At 41.9% G+C, this 9,781-nt stretch overlaps 1 long non-coding RNA gene across 3 annotated transcripts in view; it reads left to right on the top strand.

Annotated features, from left to right (window-relative positions):
* Window positions 1-9,781, top strand: part of LOC112073730 (uncharacterized) — a 24,962-nt gene that overhangs the window by 5,667 nt on the left and 9,514 nt on the right. The window lies entirely within an intron of this gene.

Genomic DNA, 9,781 nt, shown 5'->3' with positions numbered 1-9,781 from the left:
ACCAGACAGCATCAGATAGATGGGGCACACATTACAGAGACAGAGGGGCGCTGTTTCGCTGCTCAGATGCTTCTCCGGTGAGATACATGCAGCCTCTTTGCGATTTGAAGGAAAAATTGTGAAACAACGAGCAGATGAAAGATACATGTATTTAAAAATGTTCTTTACTTATTCTTTTTAGTATTTCTTTTTTTGGGAAGCCTTGGTTCCCTTGGCATCCATGAAAAACACGCCACTGTGCTGGTTGTGTTTGTTCCAAACGGCTGTAAAGCCAAATCTCCATACTTGATCCGAAAAAATGTGGTATCGAAGGCTTCTGTGATGCAACTGTGAACGTCTCCGGAGCCATGCAGAGCAAATCAAGCTCGTGTACCGCATCGCCGTACGCCTCTCAATTTTTGTAAACAATGCGGAGGTCTCCATATAGCTCCTCATTGACATGATTGCGTTGCAGTAGGTGAGGGCGGGAGTCCTTTATAAACACAAACTTCATGATTGGCTGACGTAGTGTGAGGCCGGGAGGTCCTTGTAAAACACAAAACTCCATGATTGGCTGACGGGTATAGTGAGGGCAGGAGGTCCTGTATAAACACAACTCATGATTGGCTGACTGTAGGTGAGGCCGGATGTTTCCTGTATAAAACACAAACTCATGATTGGCTGACGGTAGGTGCAGGCCGCGGAGGTCATGTATAACACAAACTCATGATTGGCTGACGGTAGGTGAGGCGGGAGGTTCCTGTCATAAAACAAACAAACCATGAATTGCTGACGGTAGGTGAGGCCGGAGGTCCTGTATAAAACACAAACTCATGATTGGCTGGACGGGGCGCAAAGGTGAGGGCGGAGGGTCCGTATAAACACAAACTCATGATTGGCTGACGGTAGATGAGGGCGGGGAGGTCCTTATAGACACAAACTCATGACTTGGCTGCGGTAGGTGAGGGCGGAGTTGTATAAACACAAACTCATGATTGGCTACTAGGTTGAGGCCGGGAGCGTCCGTATAAACACAAAAACTCCCATGATTGGCCTGACGTAGGTGAGGGCGGGAGGTCCTTGTAATAAACATCAAACCGCATGATTGGCTGACTGGTAGGTGACGGCCGGGAGCGTCCGTATAAACACCCAACTCATGATTAGGTGACGGCTTAAGGTGAGGGCAGGAGGTCCTGTATAACACAACTCATGAGTTGTGCTGACGGTAGGTGAGGGCGCGGGAGGTCCTGTATAAACTCAAACCCATTGATTGGCTGACGGTAGTTGGTGAGGGCGGGAGGTCCTTATAAAACACAAACTTCATAGATTGGCTGACGGTAGATGAGGCGGGGAGTCCTGTATAAACACAAACTCATGATTGGGCTGACGGTTAATAGGTGAGATGCCCGGGATTGTCCTTAGTAAAAAACACAAATCATGATTGGTTGCAGTAGGTGAGGGCGGAGGTCCTGTATAAACACAAACTCATGTTGGGCTGACGTAGGTGAGGGCGGGGAGGTCCTGTAGAACACAACTCATGATTGGCTGACGATAGGTGAGGGTGGGAGTCCTAGTATAAACACAAACTCAAAATCCTTGACAAACTTCCTGCTCCCCAAAGCGCGTGAAGTATGAATGGCCCTGACTTTTGCAGAGGCCATATCACCGTAAATGCTGCACACCAATGCAGACGTCAGATTCACCATGCAGCGCCTTTTAGTGTTGTGTGTTGTGTGTGTGTGTGCATCATTTGTGGGTGCTGTGTGTGGGTGTGTGTGCTGTGTGTGTGTGGTGCGTGTGTGTGTGTGTGTGCACTGTGCAGTGCAACACCTTCTTTATTCAACCCCTCTGGCCGTGAAAACCTTCCTTTTAATTATGCAGTCTTTACAGAGTCTTCAGAGGTGTTGTATTACTGCAGTCCTTTAACAGAGTCTTCAGAGGTGTTGTATTACTGCAGTCCTTTAACAGAGTCTTCAGAGGGTGTTTTATTACTGCAGTCCTTTAACAGAGTCTTTCAGAGGTGTTGTATTACTGCAGTCCTTTAACAGAGTCTTTCAGAGGTGTTGTTTACTGCAGTCCTTTAACAGAGTCTTTCAGACGGGTGTATTACTGCAGTCCTTTAACAGAGTCTTTCAGAGGGTGTTTTATTACTGCAGTCCTTTAACAGAGTCTTTCAGAGGGTGTTGTATTACTGCAGTGCTTTTAATTTCCCTCTGCCTCCAGCTAGCAGACACAGTGTGGAAAGGGAATCATACATCTTTTATTTGATCTTGTTCATGATTCACAGTTCAGAGTGGTGGTGGGAAAAGTACCCAATTGTACTGTAGTAAAAGTAAAGATACCTTAATATAAAATGACTCAAGTAAAAGTGAAAGTCACCCAGTAAAATACTACTTGAGTAATTACCCTCTTAAGGATCGGACCCTAAAATGACATACCCAGATCTAACTGCCTGTAGCTCAGGACCCGAAGCCAGGATATACATATTATTGATACCATTTGAAAGAATACCCTTCTTATGTTTGTGGAAATGTTAAATTAATGTTGGAGAATATAGTTCAAGTCTAAAAGTATTTGGTTTTAAATATACTTAAGAATCAAAAGTAAATGTAATTGCTCAAATATACTTAAGTATGAAAAGTAGAGGTAAATACTAAGCAAACCAGACAGCATTATTTAACGGATAGCTAGGGACACACTTCAACACTCAGACATAATTTACAAACAAAGCATGTGTGTTTAGTGCGTCTGCCAGATCAGGCAGTAGGGATGACCAGCGGTGTTCTTTTAATAAGTGTGTGAATTGGACCATTTCCTGTCCTGCTAAGCATTCGAAATGTAACAAGTACTTTTGGGTGTCAGAGAAAATATACGGAGTAAAAAGTACATTATTTTCTTTAGGAATGTAGTGAAGTAGAAGTACAATTTGTGGGGTACAGATACCCCCAAAAACGAAAAAGTATGTTTACTTAAGTACTTTACACCACTGGTTCAGAGGCAGACATGAAGTGGACTTGTACTGCAATTTAATATCCTACAAAGCAGTTCATGTTGTAGAGTGGATAATATTTTTCCTGTAAGACTCGGGCCTGTACTCATAGAGTAGGTCAAAGTTTCCCCTAACCGCTGATGCAGGGTCAGATATGTTTTTATCCACCTAAAACCCCTTGGTTTGGGGCTAGGGTAATCTGATCCTAGATCTGGGGCTAGGGTAATCTTATCCTAAATCTGGGGCTAGGGTAATCTTATCCTAAATCTCAGGCTAGGGTAATCTGATCCTAGATCTGGGGCTAGGGTAATCTGATCCTAGATCTGGGGCTACATAGTGGTAATCTGGATCCTCATATCTGGGCTAGGGTAATCTTAGGCCTAAATTCTCAGGGCTAGGTAATCTGATCCTAAGATCTGGGCTAGGGTAATCTGATCCTAGATCTGGGGCTAGGGGTAATCTATTCCTAGAATCTGGGGCTAGGGTAATCTTATCCTAAAATCTCAGGCTAGGGTAATCTGATCCTAGATCTGGGGCTAAGGGTAATCTGATCCTAGATCTGGGGCTAGGTAATCTGATCCTAGATCTGGGCTAGGCTAGGGTAATCTTATCCTAAATCTCGGGCTAGGGTAATCTGATCCTAGATCTGGGGCTAGGGCTAATCTGATCCTAAATCTCAGGCTAGGGTAATCTTGATCCTAGATCTGGGGCTAGGGTAATCTGATCTAGATTGGGGCTAGGGTAATCTGATCCTAGATCTGGGGCTAGGTAACTGATCCTAGATCTGGGGCTAGGGTAATCTTATCCTAAATCTCAGGCTAGGGTAATCTGATCCTAGATCTGGGGCTAGGTAATCTGATCCTAGATCTGGGGCTTAGGATAATCTGATCCTAGACTTGGGGCTAGGGTAATCTTATCCTAAATCTTCAGGCTAGGGTAATGCGATCCTAGATGCTGGGGCTAGGGTATCTGATCCTAGATCTGGGCTAGGGTAATCTGATCCTAGATCTGGGGCTAAGGCTAGGTGAATCTTATCCTAAAATCTCGGGCTAGGGTAATCTGATCCTAGATCTGGGGCTAGGATAATCTTATCCTAAATCTCGGGGCTAGGTAATCTGATCCTAGATCTGGGGCTAGGGTAATCTTATCCTAAATCTGGGGCTAGGGTAATCTGATCCTAAATCTTGGGCTAGGGTAATCTGATCCTAGATCTGGGGCTAGGTAATCTGACTCCTAGATCTGCCTGATAGGGCCAGCTAGAACTTATCCTAAATCTCGGGCTAGGGTAATGCTGATCCTAGATTGGGGCTAGGGTAATCTGGATTCCTAGATTGGGGTACACGGCACCCCTATGACTCTCCGCCCACCCTTACCGGCCGTTTTTTACTGTTACCTCGCCTATCCTTTTCACCCATCGCCGATGACTTTCACTCTCTATAAATGCCATCTTGATTAAATGTGTGTGTCCCAGGCTAGTTGTGTCTTGACTGGCTGTGGAAAGACAGGTTGCAGGAAAACAGACATGTGCACACATGAGTTAACATGTAGTAACCGTGTAGTAAACCGTGTAGTAACCATGTTAGTAACCATGTAGCAACATTTAGTAACCGCTGTTAGTAATCATGCTAGTTAACATTATAAATAACCGTTGTAGTTAACATGTTAGTAACCATGTAGTAACCGCTGTAGTACCGTGTAGTAACCATGTAGTAACCATGTAGTTAACATGTTGTAACCGTGTAGTAACCGTGTAGTAACCATGTAGGTAAAAAATGTAGTTAACATGTAGTAAACCATATGAGCTAATCATGTGAGTAATCATGTAGTTAACATGTGAGTAAACCGTGTAGTAATCATGTAGTTAACATGTGTTAACCATGTAGTAACCATGTAGTAATTAATGTAGTTAACATGTAGTTATCATGTAGTTAACATGTTGTAACCGTGTAGTAAATCATGTTAGTTACATTGTAATAACCCATGTAGTAATCGTGTAGTTAAAACATATAGAACCCGTGTAGTAATCATGTAGTTAACATGTAGTAACACCGTGTAAGTAATGTAGTTAACATAGTAGTAACGTGTTAAGTAATTGTTGTAGTTAACATGTAGTAACCGTGTAGTAATGTAGTTAACAGGTAGTAACCGTTGTAATAATTCATGTAGTTAACATGTAGTAACCGTGTAGTAATGTAGTTAACATGTAGTAAATATGTAATGTATAAAAAAAGCTATTTTAATCAGTTGTTGTGTTGTGCTCACATCCCAAAACAATCAACATCCAAAATAACATTCTTCAGAATCATTAAAACTTATACAGTACCAGGTCAAAAGTTTGGACACACCTACTCATTTCAAGGTTTTCCTTTAGTTATTGACTATTTCTACAATTGCTAGAATAATATGAAGACATCAAAACGATGAAATAACCACATGATGGAAATCAATGCTTGTAACCAAAAAAGTGCTTCATCAAAATATATTTTGATTACCTAGCCCCAAAATATATATTTGCATATGTAGAACTTCTTTCAAAGGTAGCCACCCCTTGGCTACTTTAAATTAAACAAACAGTAAACACAAACAAGCGCACCGACAAGAACCAGAAACAATTGATGCCTGGGAAGGGGAAGAGGGACGGAAGTGAAGAAGTAGAAGAAGTAGGAGAGGAAGGGAAGAAGGAGAGAAAGACAGATAGGAGAAAGGAACCAAAGGGGAGTGACATATATAAGGCAGGTAATCAGGGAGTGTGACGGAGTTCCAGGTGAGTTTCATTATATGCAGATGCGCCGTAAAAGTTGGTGACAGGTGTGGTCATACAGGAGCAGCCTGGTGACCTAGAGCCGCCGAGAGGGAGCACACGTGACATGGCTTCACTATTATTTACATTGTAGGTAAAATAATAAAAAATAAGAAAAACCCTTTGAATGAGTAGGTTGTGTCCAACTTTTGACTCGGTACTCTGTATATATTTCTCAACACTTCATCAATGGTAAAGTGGTGTATGGTTTGGTAAGTATCTGTTTTGTTGTTGGTCTTAAATGCTGACACATTAGAGACATCAGAAATATACAGAAATGGGTGGAAACCGCTGCATAAATACTCTCATTGAAAAGTACATGATAACTTTAAACAATATAAATAATTAGGTCAATATTATAAACAACATTAAAACAAAACTAAAATACTGGCACCAGGAGGTGCAGCGTTGAGTGATCATTAGATTATTGGGTAAAGGGTAATTTATATCTGGGAGCGGAACATCACACTATGAAGCTCATGTAGAATGTTTCTGTTTTGTTTCCGGTCCAGAACTTTCTAAGGAGATGGTACCACCTCTGAGTTTCCCGGCTGCTGATTGGTTCGCGACCTCTCTGTGCATACGTGTCAGATAGTTGCTCTTTGAGGATGATTTAGGAGTAAAGCATTCCGAAATAAGCAGTAGAGTCTAATTATTAGTATATGGAGATAGAGTAAAGTTTAAATATGCCACACATGGACTGTCAGTGATAACGGAGGATCGCATATGATAGTGGAGAGAGTAGAAGTAATAAAGGAGAATAGATTAATAGTAGAATTATTAGATGAGATACAATATACGTGTCTTGTTGTGTTATCCATGTCATCTTCAAATCGCTAGAATCATGAACTTTTTATTTCGTCCGGTTACAGCAGTGACAGCTATTGTTAGGCGCAGGATGTTTAGTTCTGACGTGTGTGAGTCGAGAATGCTCTGCTTTAAGACTATGCGCATAGTCTGCCCTATGGAACTCTATCCCATCAGAACTATACTAGCATAGTTAAATGTAAGCTCATAGATACAGAAACTACTCATGAGTAACCATCAGAGCATATATGCAGAGTTAAAAATAGAAGAGATACTGCTTGTCAGGACATGGGCCAGCTCTCACCACGCATACCTGACCGTGGAGACCGCTGACCCATAGGCAGAGCCAATGAGACTACCACCTCTGCACTACTCCGTAGTCCAGAACCTCAAACGGAGTGAGAGACAAGCACTCTCAGCTAGTGAAGAGCCTTCCCCAGTGACAGAGTGTGACATCGAGTCGGGTTCTTCTTCCATCAGAGAGGAAGCTATACTCTCACTAGTGTTGAGTGACATTGATCTCAGTTAGGCAGCGGCGACAAGTCGTCCTGGGAGAGGGCAAACCCTCACTATCCTCCAGATCACTCTGCGTAAGGGACTCTACAGGGCGTTACTAGTTGGCTTCTGGACTACAGAGGCAAGATGTTATCTGCCTATTGCCGTTTCCTGTACATCACTCATTTCATCTAAGCTTATCTCTATGTACATATTCGTTATCCCTTTTTCACCCACTCTCGTGTTAAGAGTAGGAACTAGAAGCCACAAGCATCTTCGCTACACTCGCAATTAACATTCTTGGCTAACAATGTGTATTGTTGACAAATAAAACAATTTTGATTTGATTTGACGACCTGCAGTACAACAGCCTTATGTCTCGTTTTTTCACTTTAACTACCCTTCTTCCTTCCTTCTTTCCTTCCTTCCGCCGTTCCTGTGGGACTCCTGTTCGACTCTCATTTTACCTTCTAGATAATGTCACGCAATTCGTACCTATGAGATAATGAGGAGTAAAGAGTCGAACATTCCTCATACTCTCTGATGGAAGGGTACACGCAAGTACTCTCGTGTATGTGGTGTGTTTTTAATTGTTTTATAATTGAAGTATACTTATTCCTATATGTTTAAAAGTTATATGTACTTTTGAATGAGCAGTATTATGCAGCGGTGTAGGTGTGCTACTATCTATCTAGTATTAGTTTCTCATTAGTCTGCGACATTGTTTCACCATCTCTTGAATGGAAGTTCTTCCAACAACAAAACGAGGGATGTTACGGTTACCCCAAACCGATACACATTTACCATTGATGAAGTGGTTGCAAAGAAGATATGGTTATACCCAGTACCAGTCAAAAGTTTGGACACAGCCTACTCATTCAAGAGGTTTTCTCTCTTGTTATTACTCTTCTACAATGTAGAATAAATAGTGAAGAACAATGTGCACGTCGTGCTCCCTCTCCCGGCCTCTCAGGTCTCACGGTAACTGCTGAGGGCGTATGTATGACGGGCTCAGGCCTACTGTCCACGCAACTTCTTGAAGGGACTACTCTGTCGTTGGCTTTATAACTGCCTGACAAACGTTAGTTGAATGACACTCCACCTGGACTCGCACCTCCTCTGGATTACCTGCCTTATATATGTCACTCCCCTTTGGTTTTTCTTCCCCCAGGCATCATTGTTTTCTGGGTTCTTGTGTCGGTGCGGGTTTTTGGTGTTTTTGGTCTGTTAACAAGTAGACGTTTGTTTGTTTGTAAAGATTTATTAAAGGTTAGCCCCCAAAGGGTGGTGCTGGCTACTTTCGAATGTAATGGACTCAGTATGCATAAACAATCTCAATGTGTGTGGGGCTATGCTGGTAATCGTGAAGGAAATATATTTTGAATACAACAGTCATACATAGAACAACCTATTTTTATATTTTTATTTTTTTATGTGTCGTATAGTCCTATTGTTTGGAGTGTTTCTTTATTTTGTTCGTTTGTGCTTATTCTTTGTTTTTTTTTATTTTGTTTATTTTGCCTTTTTTTTAGCAAGTTTGAAGTTGCCCTCTTCGCTGTGCGTACGGGCGCATGTGCCTGCCACACCAGCCCCAGAGAGAAAGGGAAAGACATACACATGCACTTTTCCCACCCCCGCTCAATCTGTATACGGAAGGAAGAGGGGGAGGAAAGCACACACATCCGAGTTATTACCTACAGACATCGTGTGTGTTAGCTACCAACTATATTTCATGCGTGGTTTATTGAGCACATCGCTCCACATCTTAGCACTAATATATTTTCTACAAGTCTTGTAGACTAGGTTCTAATGTAAAACCCTAAGGCGAAACCCGTGTGATCCGTCGTTTGACAACAACATGAGTAGCATGTACCCATTTTTTCATGTACTTTATTCCCAAAATGATCCAATCAGAAGATGTCTTCAGTCAAACGTATTCAAACAATTATACTCACTTGCTTATTTGTGGGGGTCTTCCCTATTCTCCTTCAAAGAGGCAAAACTATTCCACTCGTGTTCCAAACTTCTTTGACTTGGTAACTGTTATATCAGTGGTCTAGCCATAGTTATCAGCAGACCTTGACTTGTGTGGAAACTACTCCCACTGCGCGGAAGGAGTAATGTTATGTTTGGTGTGGTGGTATCCTTGTTCTCCTTGATAGAAAATGGTTCTTGGAGACGAGGCAAACAAACAACAACAAAACCCACTGATTCAAATCATAGCGAATGAAAAAAATTTCTAATCAATTGAGCTTCTCTTTCATGCTTGTTCTTTGATTTCAGTCTCACTCCAGATATAAATATTACCATTATTACTATTACCATTATATCGTTACTACATTGAGGATCAGATTACCCTCTATAGCCCCAAAAATCTAGGATCAGTAGATTCTACATTCACCTATGACCCCAAAAATACTCTAGGATCAGATTTACCCTAGCCCAGAGGATTTAAATAAGATTTACCCATCCCCAGGATCGTTAGGATCAGACTAAATCTACCCTAGGCCCAGATCGTATGTAATGATAAGCTAATGCTCCCATGTAGATTATTACCGGTTACTACCTAAGATTTAGGATCTGCCTATGAACGTTTTCAGATTAACACTTAAGCCCCTTACACCCACAGAGTTTAAGGATAAAGATTAGCCCTTTAGCCCCAGATCTACAGATGGATCTAGGAATCTAACCCCTTAGCCACCAATGTGACT

Source organism: Salvelinus sp. IW2-2015, unplaced genomic scaffold (genome assembly GCF_002910315.2).
Source record: "Salvelinus sp. IW2-2015 unplaced genomic scaffold, ASM291031v2 Un_scaffold2346, whole genome shotgun sequence".
Classification (NCBI taxonomy): Eukaryota; Metazoa; Chordata; class Actinopteri; order Salmoniformes; family Salmonidae; genus Salvelinus; species Salvelinus sp. IW2-2015.
This window is presented reverse-complemented; position numbering and strand designations above follow the sequence as displayed.